This window comes from Emydura macquarii, unplaced genomic scaffold, assembly GCF_026122565.2.
Source record: "Emydura macquarii macquarii isolate MOO-44397 ecotype Brisbane River unplaced genomic scaffold, CSIRO-AGI_Emac_v2 contig_3692, whole genome shotgun sequence".
Classification (NCBI taxonomy): Eukaryota; Metazoa; Chordata; order Testudines; family Chelidae; genus Emydura; species Emydura macquarii.
Window position 1 is genome coordinate 4129871 of NW_027133829.1, and position 11500 is coordinate 4141370.

Genomic DNA, 11500 nt, shown 5'->3' on the forward strand with positions numbered 1-11500 from the left:
CCTGCAATGCCGATGGATCCCCTTGATCTCCCAGGTCCAATAACTGGCTCAACCGTGCTTAGATTGGATCATGATTTTGTTAGATATCCTAAGGTAGTATGTGAGGACAGATCCCAGAGAAGAGAGGTCAGGGGGAGAAAGTCCTGTAGGAAGGATTATGCAGGGAAAAAAAGATAGCAAAAAAGTTCTCCTCCAGCCAATGGCTGTATCTGTGTTTTCCTAGGAAAAGAAAAATGGGCAGACAGCCATGAAAGTATGACTTGCCCTTGTGCAAACGTATTTCCCTGGTAATCTCCCAAATAAACCTTTAATTGGGAGGGCAGAGGGAGAACAAATTAAAGGACACAGTTTATAGGTCAGATTTTAGTGTATTTTAACATATTGAAAGTACTTGTCGCTCAAATCTGAATGCACTAGAGTTGTGTCACCATTGCCATGCTCCTCGTGTAGTCATTTACACTGGTGCAAAATGAGTGCAAATCATTCCCATGCCAACTTCACCATATTTCAGATCCCTTTTGCATTGATCTAAATGACTATGGAGAAAACAATAGAGAAATCTGGCTTTAGACATTTGGCTAAGTTTGGTTGCTGATATATATCTATATCACAACTGGGCCCCTCTTACTACAACAGATTGAATCAAACCCCGCATCCAAAAACCCTTCTATTTGGATCTTGGCAGTACTTATAACCTTGGACTTTTATCTGGCTATGTATTAAACTGGCTTTTTATCTGGATTAAGGATGTCCTCAAGGGAGAAGAGGTGATGAAATTAGTAACAGGTAAACTTCACGCTTCATTGGCAATCTGCATGCAAAATCTTTTTGTTGATAATATTTGCTATTTACTCTGACATGAGGAATGATTTAGATTGTTAGTTTATGGAATACTGAAAAGGTCAAATTCTTGCAACCCTCTTGTCATATAACACAGAAAAGATTAGAACATTTATATGCTCATGGCAAACCAGAGGGAAAGAGGCCAAAGACCAAATTAATACAGTTGTGGAGGCAAACACTGGAGAACGTTACCCAGTTTTATCACTATTTGAACATTTCATCCTCTTACGTCTCTTCTCTTCCTCCCCTCCCCCACCCTCCCCCCCCCCCCCATCTTCATACTGAATTTTCTCGATGTCTTAACAATTGCTGAAAAAAGTAGGACATTGCTCAGCATTTGATGAGAGCAGTTCATAACCACTATCCTTGGAGCAGGTGTCTGGAAGACGGTCACAAGTGAATGGTTAGCTTAATGCTGAGTACTGTGCCATTGCTGCATTGATTGCAGTGCTTTGTCTTCCTGTGGTCCTACTAGACCTCGTGTGCCTTACTGCCTGTATGCACAAAATAAGAACTCGAGTCGGATCCTGAATGCCTCCTTCAAGGTTCGAGCATCCTCAACTCCCATTGAGCTTAATGGGAACTGATGAGCAGGGATTCTCCCAGGACCTACATGAGCACGCTGTGGCCTTTGCAGAGCAAAATGTAGGCTTCCCCCCTTTAACATGAAAGTTAGAAATAGCCCCAAAAATGCAAGATGCCAAAATCTGGATGCAGGTCTGTCTTATGAACTGTGAGGGATGTTCAAATATGGGCTCCAGGTTCAGTTCCCATTCAGAAACTTAAGAGCTGATGCTGGACCTGAGTTCAAATATAAGAGAAATTGGGAAAGTTGTTCAATTGGGGGTGTCTACTACTTAGACCACTGAGACTATCAATTTATACCAATGTGCCCATCTTTCCCGCTACAGTACATTGTTCCCTACCCCTCTAATCCCTCCTCTGTCTACCTGCTGCATCTTGTTGTCATCCTAGACTCTGAGCTCTCTGGGACAGGAATTCCCTTAAGCTACTCATTTGTACAGCACCTAACACAACAGGACTCGGCTCCCTGACTGGACACTTCTAGACACTATTGCAAGAAGATAATGATTCAGGCCCTTATTTAAGAAAGGGCATGCACAGTGGTCCTGTCCCTGTTCAAATTCTAGGGAGCAGAGGCTGATGGCCATTGACAGCTGTCCTTCATTCCAAGCTCCCAGGACTAACCCTAAGCTTTGTATTTCCTCTGCCGGCCCCTTTCTCGGTGTATTGGCTGCTTTTACGCCATGGTATAGGGCACTAGCACGCCCGGATTGTATTCTGAATTAAATGAATACATCTGGCAGCTTTTCCTGCTCTGCTAAGCACAGCAGTTCAGCCTGACCCCTGTGTCTGAAGCAAATCCAGCAGCAAACTCCAGCACACTGTTATTGATAAGAATGCACGTTTCTATGGAAGGCAGTTATTCCTACCTGCTGCCACAGGCTGTGCTTAACATACCAAAAGGCGGACTTTCTCCACCATCTCCCCAGTCAAATTCCTCTGCACAGTTAGAACTTTGCTATGCTCAATACAAGAATTTACACTGGTGATGAGCAATCCTTGACAGGCTTGGAGTTTGGGACTCCACAGGGTGTCCTACACTTCGGCAAGATGGAAAAACTATATGGAAGGCCGGTTTATCCTCCATTTAGAGGCATTCTTAGATGTATTCACACATTTCCTTCTATCGACCAAGTCCTGCTGTCCATACTCAGAGTGGACTCCAACATTAGCAAGGCTAATACAGAACCGTGCATAGTTTTGGTGCCTGAGAGAGCCGCTTTAGGCCATGCCTCCACTACAGCAACACAGCAATAGCATTGCAGCTCTGCCACTTCCCACATCGATGGAAAAACCACATTCCACCAGTGTAGTTAACCCACCTCTCCAAGAAGCGATGGAAGAATTCTTGTGTTGACCTACGTGAACGCCAGGGGTTAGGTCTACCTAACTGCGGTGCTCAAGGTGCAAACTTTTTCCACAGCCCCCAGGGCCATATCCAGGTTGACCTAATTTTTAAGTGTAGGCCAGGCCTTAGTGTCTGGTTTTCCTCTTGCTCTAGGGAGGAAATAATGTGATTCAGCCCTTTCCCAAGCACAGGTCACTGCCCCTTCATCAGACTCCGGTGTGTTGGCCGGCGCATTGAGATGGGGGAAGGAGGGAGAAGGCAAAGCTTCACCCATTCTCTGGTTGTTCCTGATCACTCTGTCCACCTGCATGGTGAGGGGGAGTAGTGGCCCCCTTGAAGGCTGTGTGCCCACCTGCACTATGGGTAGCCAACCCATGGGAGTAAGACACCCAGATACATTCATGCTCTTCTGTTTGAGTGAACAGGGCAAGTTGTTGTCTTACCCCAGTAGCAACGACCTCAAGATTTGTGCTAATGGCTATTGCCTCTGCAATGTGGTCCAAGATACGGATGCATCCAGAAAGCCGGATAAAAACCCCACAAGTCCATTGCAGGACAGCGCTACTGGGACCTGCTGCTTCGCCCCACGCTGTGCTGCTAATTTAGCGATAAAGCAAGCCACGCCGCTGCATTCAACCGAGAGGACGATTCTGCCAGAGGCCGGCTGTGAGCGAAGGGTATGGAGGGGCTCTCGGATGTCAGAACGCCGATAAGCACTGCCAGCCCAGCAGGGCTCATTCATTAGAGAGGGAAAAAGCCGCAGGAACCCCTGTGTCTCGGTACTGCTGACATCACGACGCCTGGTCACAGCACACATTGTGTGATCATCCCCTCGGCGAGCACAGTGGGGGGAAATGGATTCCTTTAATGTATTTTTACGTGAGTGGGAAGCCTCCAGGGTAGTGGCTTCAGAACAGAGCCGACCTTCCATACATCCATCAGCACCTTGGATAGGTTTTCAACCATATCGCTTGCAAGCAAAAATGTGGGGCCTGCTTCTGCTCTGACACACACACTGGTGTCCCTCCATTCTCTTCAATGGTCCAGAGTGATGTAAATGAGAGCAGAATCCAGCCCGCAGAGTGCTGCCAAAGGGGTTCAGGCTCTGAATATGGGCTCGCAGCACAGTGAGAGTAATTTTGCAGTGCTAAATCAGAGCAAGTCAGGCTGACCTGGGTTCATTCGATTTTAAAGAATGAGCAATGCATTTCTTTTACCTGAACACAAATGAATAAGAAAAGGGAAGTTTGCAGTGATGGTTCTGGTTAGCTCAGTAGAATTGAAACCCTTCTTACTTCTTTAGTGTGTATCAGGGAATGGTAGGTGGGTCTGCTTCACATCCCACACATGGGAAAGTCAGATGAAATTCCATAGCTGTAAACTGTGTTAGCTGGTTTAGAACTGGTGTAAGTGAAAGGGAAAAAAAAAAAGTCAGGCCTAAAGCAATTTACATTGCAAATACACACACACTGCAAGGAGCAGTTTACTGATAGGGTGTTCTCTATTGTTCTCTGGGTAGAAGCCACTCAATCACAGTTCTCTCCTTGAGTTAATCAGAGGTGTATAACAAGACAACAGGCATTTCTGATCTCTGCTCATCCAAGATCCCAAGCCAGGCTAAAGTTAGATACCACTGACAACCTTTTCCAAAGCTGTCTGTCAAAAAGGTAAGAAATAATTTTGTTTTAAATGGAGCCAAATGTTAAGTGAGAGTTTCACATACACTGACAATGGTGTAAAGGCTTAAATATTGTTGGAGAGCCTCCCCCAATGTCCCCAAGAGACTTTACATTAAACACACAAAAATAGAAAAAAAATTGAAGGCACCAAGGTCCCCCAATGCCTCCGCCTTCATAGAGCCACAGGAAATAGGGTGCTGGATTAGCATCCGTGATCATAGCATGTATCACTGAACCGGACAAAGCTGGAAACACACAAGGAGAGGGGCATTCTGGGCAAGGAAAGAACCAAATTCTTGCCACTCCAAACACGACAGTCACTAGAATCCTGTGTTTGTGGGCAAGAATCAATGTTATAGGCCTGATCCTCTGCCGGAGCGAAGCACCATAGCTCCATTGACTTCACTGGAGTTCTACCAGTGGGGATCTGGTCCTTAAAGTAATATCCTTGGAGACAGCTGATATCCAAGGATCTGTTCTATTTCCTCCCCTCTCCTGCTCCCCCCCATCCTATTCAGGAGAAGTTTGCCAGCACGTCCAGGCATAGCATTCACTGATAGTATTCATTTTTAAACCCCTAATGTAAGAGAAAATTCAGGAGAGGGTTACTACGTTTACAGCCATGTTTTAGTGAAAGTAAAGGAGCAGCCAAGCACAGGAAGGGAAAAGTTCTCCTCTGCCACCCCTAGTTAGGCCCACCAAGCACAACTGATGGAATGAAATCTACTGCGGCTACCGTTGATAGTCTGAATTGAGTCTGGGAAACCCCAGCGCTCACCAGCTCCCCCCCATGCCTGTCCATGTCAGCTGCTGAAGAAATAATGGGAAATGGAAAAGATAGACTATGCAAAGAGAGTCCATCTTTCAGTTCTATCTAGTAAGCATCCACCATGGGGTCTGATCCACAGCCCATTACAGTCAATGGGAGTCTTTCCTTTGACCTTGAGGGATAGAATATTAGGCCCATCCTGGCGAATCTAAGGCGTCACTGTCGTTTCGACTACTTACTGCCTCCCATTTTCAGACAGATGAAGATTGAATTCAGTTTCAATCAGCGTAGAGTCCACACAATGATGGGCACTTCAGGGAAACCTAGCTCGCTCAGCCTCTAACATTATAAAAATCTAAGGCCTCGGAAACATCATAACCATGTTGATTTTTTAATGTATTTATGGTAAAAATAAATGGAGCGTGGGTGCAGTCCCCTTTTTATGACCGGTCAAAAGGGCTTGTCACTTAGGATTAAAGTGAGTGTTTATATGATGATGATACCACTCCGAGGGTGGCACTGTGGCAATAAAACTAACAGCACATGTCAGTAAGCTGTGAACATATTGCTCTAGAAGAGAAGGTCAAATATGAGAAGTTTCCTGATTAAAATACTGCCAGGCTCTGCATTTTGTGGGTGTTCCCAGTGACTAGCCATTAAGGAAAAACCATGGCTGTTCCATTTCCTTTAAGCATAAGCCATGAAACCATTTTAACTGAACACACAGGTATAGATTCACCAGTGCAGTGACAGCATTGTGGACCCTCCACCACCAGCATAAACTACGCTTAGTGCCAGCATAACCTACACCGGGCTAAGGGAGATCCCCTGGTGGCACCAGGTGGAGCAGAGGCATGCATGCCTCTATGAAGCCTTGTTGCCACTGCAGCAGGGCAAAAGAGGCATGACTGCAGAAGAGAGGGCGTGGCTGGAACACCCTTGCCTAATGCTGATCCTCCTGTTTGTACCTGGCATGAATTACAACAGCCCAAAGGCTGCTCTGGTTCAGAATAGGGGGACCGGCCCTACACAGAGGCAGGAAGAGTGCAAATGTGAATTTTAGGCCACTCTATGAACACATGTACCCCCCCTGCCCTGCCCCCTGCACATTGCAGTTGCCCCCTAGGTTCTGGCCCAGATAATTTAACACTAGATGGTCAATATTCCCTCCCCCCAAAGCAGAGTGATAAAATATTTATCACCCAGGAAGGTTAGTGAAAATGAATGCTAATTGGAGCTGTGTTATTCAATGGTGGAAGGCGGAATTAAAAAAACCCAGAATATTTTATAACTCAGAATCCCATTAACTCCCTTTACAGAGAAATTGTACCATCTCTGAGTGGTCTGCAAGGATAAAAAGCAGTCTGCTCCTACACAAGTTTCTTTGCAAATGACTTAAAGGAAGATGCAGTAAGGAAAAGGCAGGGCATTCAGAGACTGAAGAGCTGTATTGACTTTCAGGATATTCAGAGGAAACACTGGATGGTTTTGATGAGAGCTTTACATTTCTATAGTGCCTTTCATTCTGATAAATCTCTAAGCGCTTTACATACTTTAACACAAACTATACACAGGCATTCTTCTGCCTACCAATCAAAGGCAGCATTTTAACAGCACGCCGCTACTAGAAACAGCAGTTTAGGACAGGACGTGAAAGAGAATATTAGATGCAGTGGAAACTGGAGATGGCATTTGCTATAAGCAGGTGGAATGCAATTGTCCACATTTAGAGTTGAGCTGGTACAGCCTGACTGTCAAAAAGTCTCATGGGATCCCTTGTGACTTACAAGTGGTTATGTCCACAATGTTACATCTCTGAAAGAGAGTACCGTGCATATCATGCACCAGAATCACATAGGCATATTGGCTCAAAACTGATTCAGGGTGAGGAGCACCATTTGTAGATTTATCATCACCACTTCCCTCAGCAACAGGGTGTCCCTTGAAGGTCTACCCATTCAAGTAATGACTCAGACCAGCCCCAGTTAGCTTCACGGGATTTCTGTGTAACCTACTCTGCAATGTGTTTTATATCTTTCTCTCAAAGTTGGTCTACAGAGCATGAGCCTACCTTACTCTAACTTGAGTGGTAACACTTGATATCATGGGTTGAATTCCTGCTAATGGACTTTATCTAGAATATGAACTGCTATGAGCTTGGGACAAGTTTCCTTTGACCAGGAGAAATATGTAATCCACACATCAGTGTGTGTTACAGGTCCCCAGCGAGTACCTGGTTTACAGAAGATGCAAGTCTATTTCAGCTACTGCCTAGTGAATTACTGCTTTATCTCAAGTGCTAAAAGCACATGCTTTTCACACTGGAGGTCCTGGGGTGATGACCTATGATGATAGTCATTACGAAAGTACAAAGTTGATATTGCTGTTTTACATCAAATAAATGTACTAAGAGCCCATATGGTTTCTAAACAAAGGATATTTTGGGCATTAAGCCATAAATGAAATGGCTCAGAGTGTTTTGCTTCCAGCTTGAGTTCCTCTACTTGGAGGCCAGCCAGAAGCTCTTCATAATAGATTAGTCTTAACATTAACATAAAGAAAAATATGCCAGAGCATGAATCGAGCTTATTGTAAATGGATGCAAGGAAGATATTCTCTACATCTCTGAATGTTAAAATGCAGCGAAAGAGTCACCACTGAGACATTTCCCTTATGGCCTGCTGAATGCTGGAAGATGAATTCTTACCATTTATATTTGTTAAAGTGTACAGAATTATGGATTAACCCTGCCAAATGGATTGAGATCTCTACAGCATGGCAAAACAGAGGGTTTTCTATCAGCAATGCCCTGCTAAGGAAGCTAAAGCTTAATGTAGCGATGGTAGTACAAGGTTAATTGCTTAATAGGTGTTCTGCTGATTAACGTTAGCTCCTCAAAACCTGCTGCTGAGAGTTGTTTGTAAATCAAAGTCAGGACAAGTTTGTAGTCCTTTCAATGTCTCTTTGTTCACTATCCTTATCTATATTGCAGACAAATGGTTTTTCCCTGTGGGAATGATAAAGCTCTAATAATCACCAGTGTTATCCAGTGACTGCAGAATGTGTTATCTATAGAGAATATAGAGCAATGGCTCTTAAGACAAGAATTTAACATTGTTCCTGTTGCTATTGTAAAACCATGTTTCTGGGCACTCTAACTTGAGTTGCTTGGTTAACATTAGGATGCCAAGTAATTGGAGTGCAATATATTTTTAATATACATAGATACAGATTTAAAAAAAAAAAAAAAAAAAAAAAGTCATGAGTTGAGCACTCAAAATCCCAACCACAGATGTCTTCTCCTGAGCTGTAGCAATAAGTTTTCAGGGTCTACAAAGGACATCTTTAGGCTCCCAGTAAAGGCTGCCTCTTGTGGTGAGTTCACGCTATTCTGTGCGCCTCATAAAACCAAGTGCACAGTTTGGCAGGTTTTCCTCTTTGGGGGAAGCAAGAAAATGCACAGGACCAGAAGAGTTTGTCATTATGGTGCATTGGCAAATGCCTGAGGGAGGAATGTGGGGGGAGAGTCTGCACAGTCCTGCCCATGCTATGGGCTTGTCGACATAGGGAGTGATTCAGATATAGCTAGCGAAACCAGAAAAATGCACTTATTCCGGGATAAGAGGATCCACACATGGAGTTATTCTGGAATGGATATTCCACTTTAAATTCATACCCTGCCTTGATTTGTATTGACTTTCCTGTATAAACTAGCCCTATGCCTCATCCAGGCTAGTTCTGCGTGTTGCCTAATATTCTGAGCACTGAGTCTACCCTTAACTATAGTTATGAGAAAGAACTCACACTAACTTTTCGGAAGGGGTGGTGGTCATGACAGATATCTGACTTTAGGAAGAAGAATCTTCTGGAGAAGAATTTCAACACACCATTTGGGAGATGAGACTTGTCTAATAAAGCATCACTAAGATCTGCACTAAGAGTGCGGTAATAATTAGTTCTAATATGAGGGGACAGCGTATAGGTTATGGATTGGCAATGGACTATAAAGCCATTTGACCCAGATCACTGGGTTGAATCCAGCCCAGTTTAGCAGCAACCAAAAGTAAATTGCTTTCTGAAGGGTGTACACTGACATGTGTAAAAACAACCCCCCCCCCCCCCACACACACACACACACACACACACACCACTACACTGGTGATTTAAATTCACGTCCTAGTGAACAAAAGTCACCACCACAACATGCACTGATTCAGTTTATCATCATCTTCCTATATGGCCCTGACTATCATAAAGGTTTTGTAAAACCTTCAGTAAACTCTATGATGCTGCGTGTCTGCGTTCTTAATTCTTGGTCGGCTTGACTGGAGAAGGTGTGTGTGTGGGGGGGTGTCGATTCTCTGCTCTCATTTCCCCTCTGCATTTTCCAGCCCCATACATCCCATAGCTTATTTGTTAATCTCACCCTCATGCTTACCTGCTCCAATTATTCTTAAACAATTTCCTGTCTTTCTCCTCCATTGCCCCCCTGTATGATTATCACCACACTAGTTCCAGCGCTTTGGTTTGTTTTGTGACAGTAGTATCTTTGCAACAGAAAGAGAGACATCATTTTTAATGAAAGCATATATATATTGCAGAAATTAGCAAAACGACAAAGAAAACCCTAAAAATCACAGGATACACTAGTTGTTGCATATCCAGTTTTCTCCCATCCCTGATCTTCACGTATGTTGTATGGAAGAGCATCACTGTGTGTTTCAGTGAGACTATTACCCTCAGTTCAATGGGCCTTTTGGGATATCCTAAGCACCCTTATCCAGAGACCACTGAAGTCTGGGGAAAGGCTCCTATTAATTTAATTAGGCTTTAGATCTGGCTTTAAGAACAGCACATCATTGGGAATCATGGGTAGACAAGGAATGCGGGATAGGACTCGGTGATCCTAACTCTGGACCCATTGGGAAGTTACTGAGGCCAACGGGAGCAGGACTGAATCCTGAGCCTTGCCAAGTTTCATGTATTTTCCCACTCTCCCCTAATTCAAACCAGATGAATAGATGTTAGTCAGACTTGCTAAAGATAGTCACCAGCAGACACAAGCCAAACCAGATTTGTGTTTCATCCCAGTAGGAGAGCACATGGGAAAGTTCTTAGCATATAGAAAAAAAGATGGTTGTAATCACAACTGTTTTGAACCTTCGCTGTAGCAGCTGCTACTAACAGCTGATAGAATAAAAACATTTGACCCATAAAGGAAGATGACTGTCCTGTGTACCAACCTGTAGTCAACTGCAATCTCTAATGACAACCATTGTTAGCCGCATCCACTTCTAGCTAGCACCCCACCCACAGGGCCTGACACTTGATGCTTGTGCAGAAGAGTGAGCACAGATGGGTGTTTTCACTCACTATTTCATTTCCCTAGTATGCAATGAATAGGATCTACACCCATGAAAGGGCAGGACTTGGCCACTAGACAGAGGATGCAGGTCTTGCTTGGATTACCACCCCCTCAATCAACCCCCTTTTTCTTCTCTTCCACCATTGTGAGCAGGAGGAGAGCTGCAGAGTCACAGCACACCAGCTTGGTGACTCAGCCCTCTGCTGAATGCCCCTTCCAGGGGAGTCTTTCCAACACCTGCTGCCCAAACAGTCTCAAGCTATCCCCCTCTCACTGCCCTGACTAGGTGACTCCTGCCGTGACTCTGGCAGGCTTCCTATTCTCTGCAGTGGATGACAGGGTAACCCAGGCCTGGTCCCCACTCCAGGGCCCTTCAGTGAGCAGTTAAGGCCTGGGTCTTCACCAACCTTACTGCGCTAATCTCCAGATTACCTCCTTCCATGCTTCTTTAAGCTTTCCCCCCACCAGTCTTTCTTAGTCAAACCCTCTCTCTTAGACCTCCTAGGTAAACCCTGCTTCAGGGGCTCCTATCCCATCTTACCTCAGGGGGGAGACCAGCTGCAGGCTTCCTCTCTACCACTTCCCCCACTGATACCAGCCTCCTGGCTTTATAGAAGCTCACAGCTGTGCTTCCTTCTAAGTAGTATCCTCCACACAGCCTAAATCTCCCACATTTGCAGGTTAATTGATTCATTGATTGGGCCTGTTTGGCCTAATTCAACTCTCTCAGGGCTGCTGTGGGGACCACACCCCATCACACTTGGTTAAATACTGGTAGGCATTAAGGGGGATCTTCTAATACTCTCAGTTAGAGATGAGGCTAAACCAAAAACCTACATCCAATTTCTTGCATTCTAAGCTTTAGGAAAATTCAAATCCAAACCCACATTTGAACTTTGCACTTCAAGGAT

The 11500-nt window shown here is 44.6% G+C and overlaps 1 long non-coding RNA gene across 2 annotated transcripts; it reads right to left on the bottom strand.

Moving 5' to 3' along the window:
* Positions 1-360: 360 nt before the first annotated feature.
* LOC137145998 (uncharacterized) lies at positions 361-11163 on the bottom strand. 2 transcript variants are annotated; one of them, XR_010917812.1, is made up of 4 exons: positions 11131-11163; positions 9663-9771; positions 4072-4177; positions 361-536 (listed from the first exon to the last, which is right to left on the bottom strand). It is a non-coding gene; the product is annotated as an uncharacterized lncRNA (long non-coding RNA). The 2 variants fall into 2 exon arrangements; XR_010917811.1 differs by lacking the exon at positions 4072-4177.
* Positions 11164-11500: the final 337 nt, after the last annotated feature.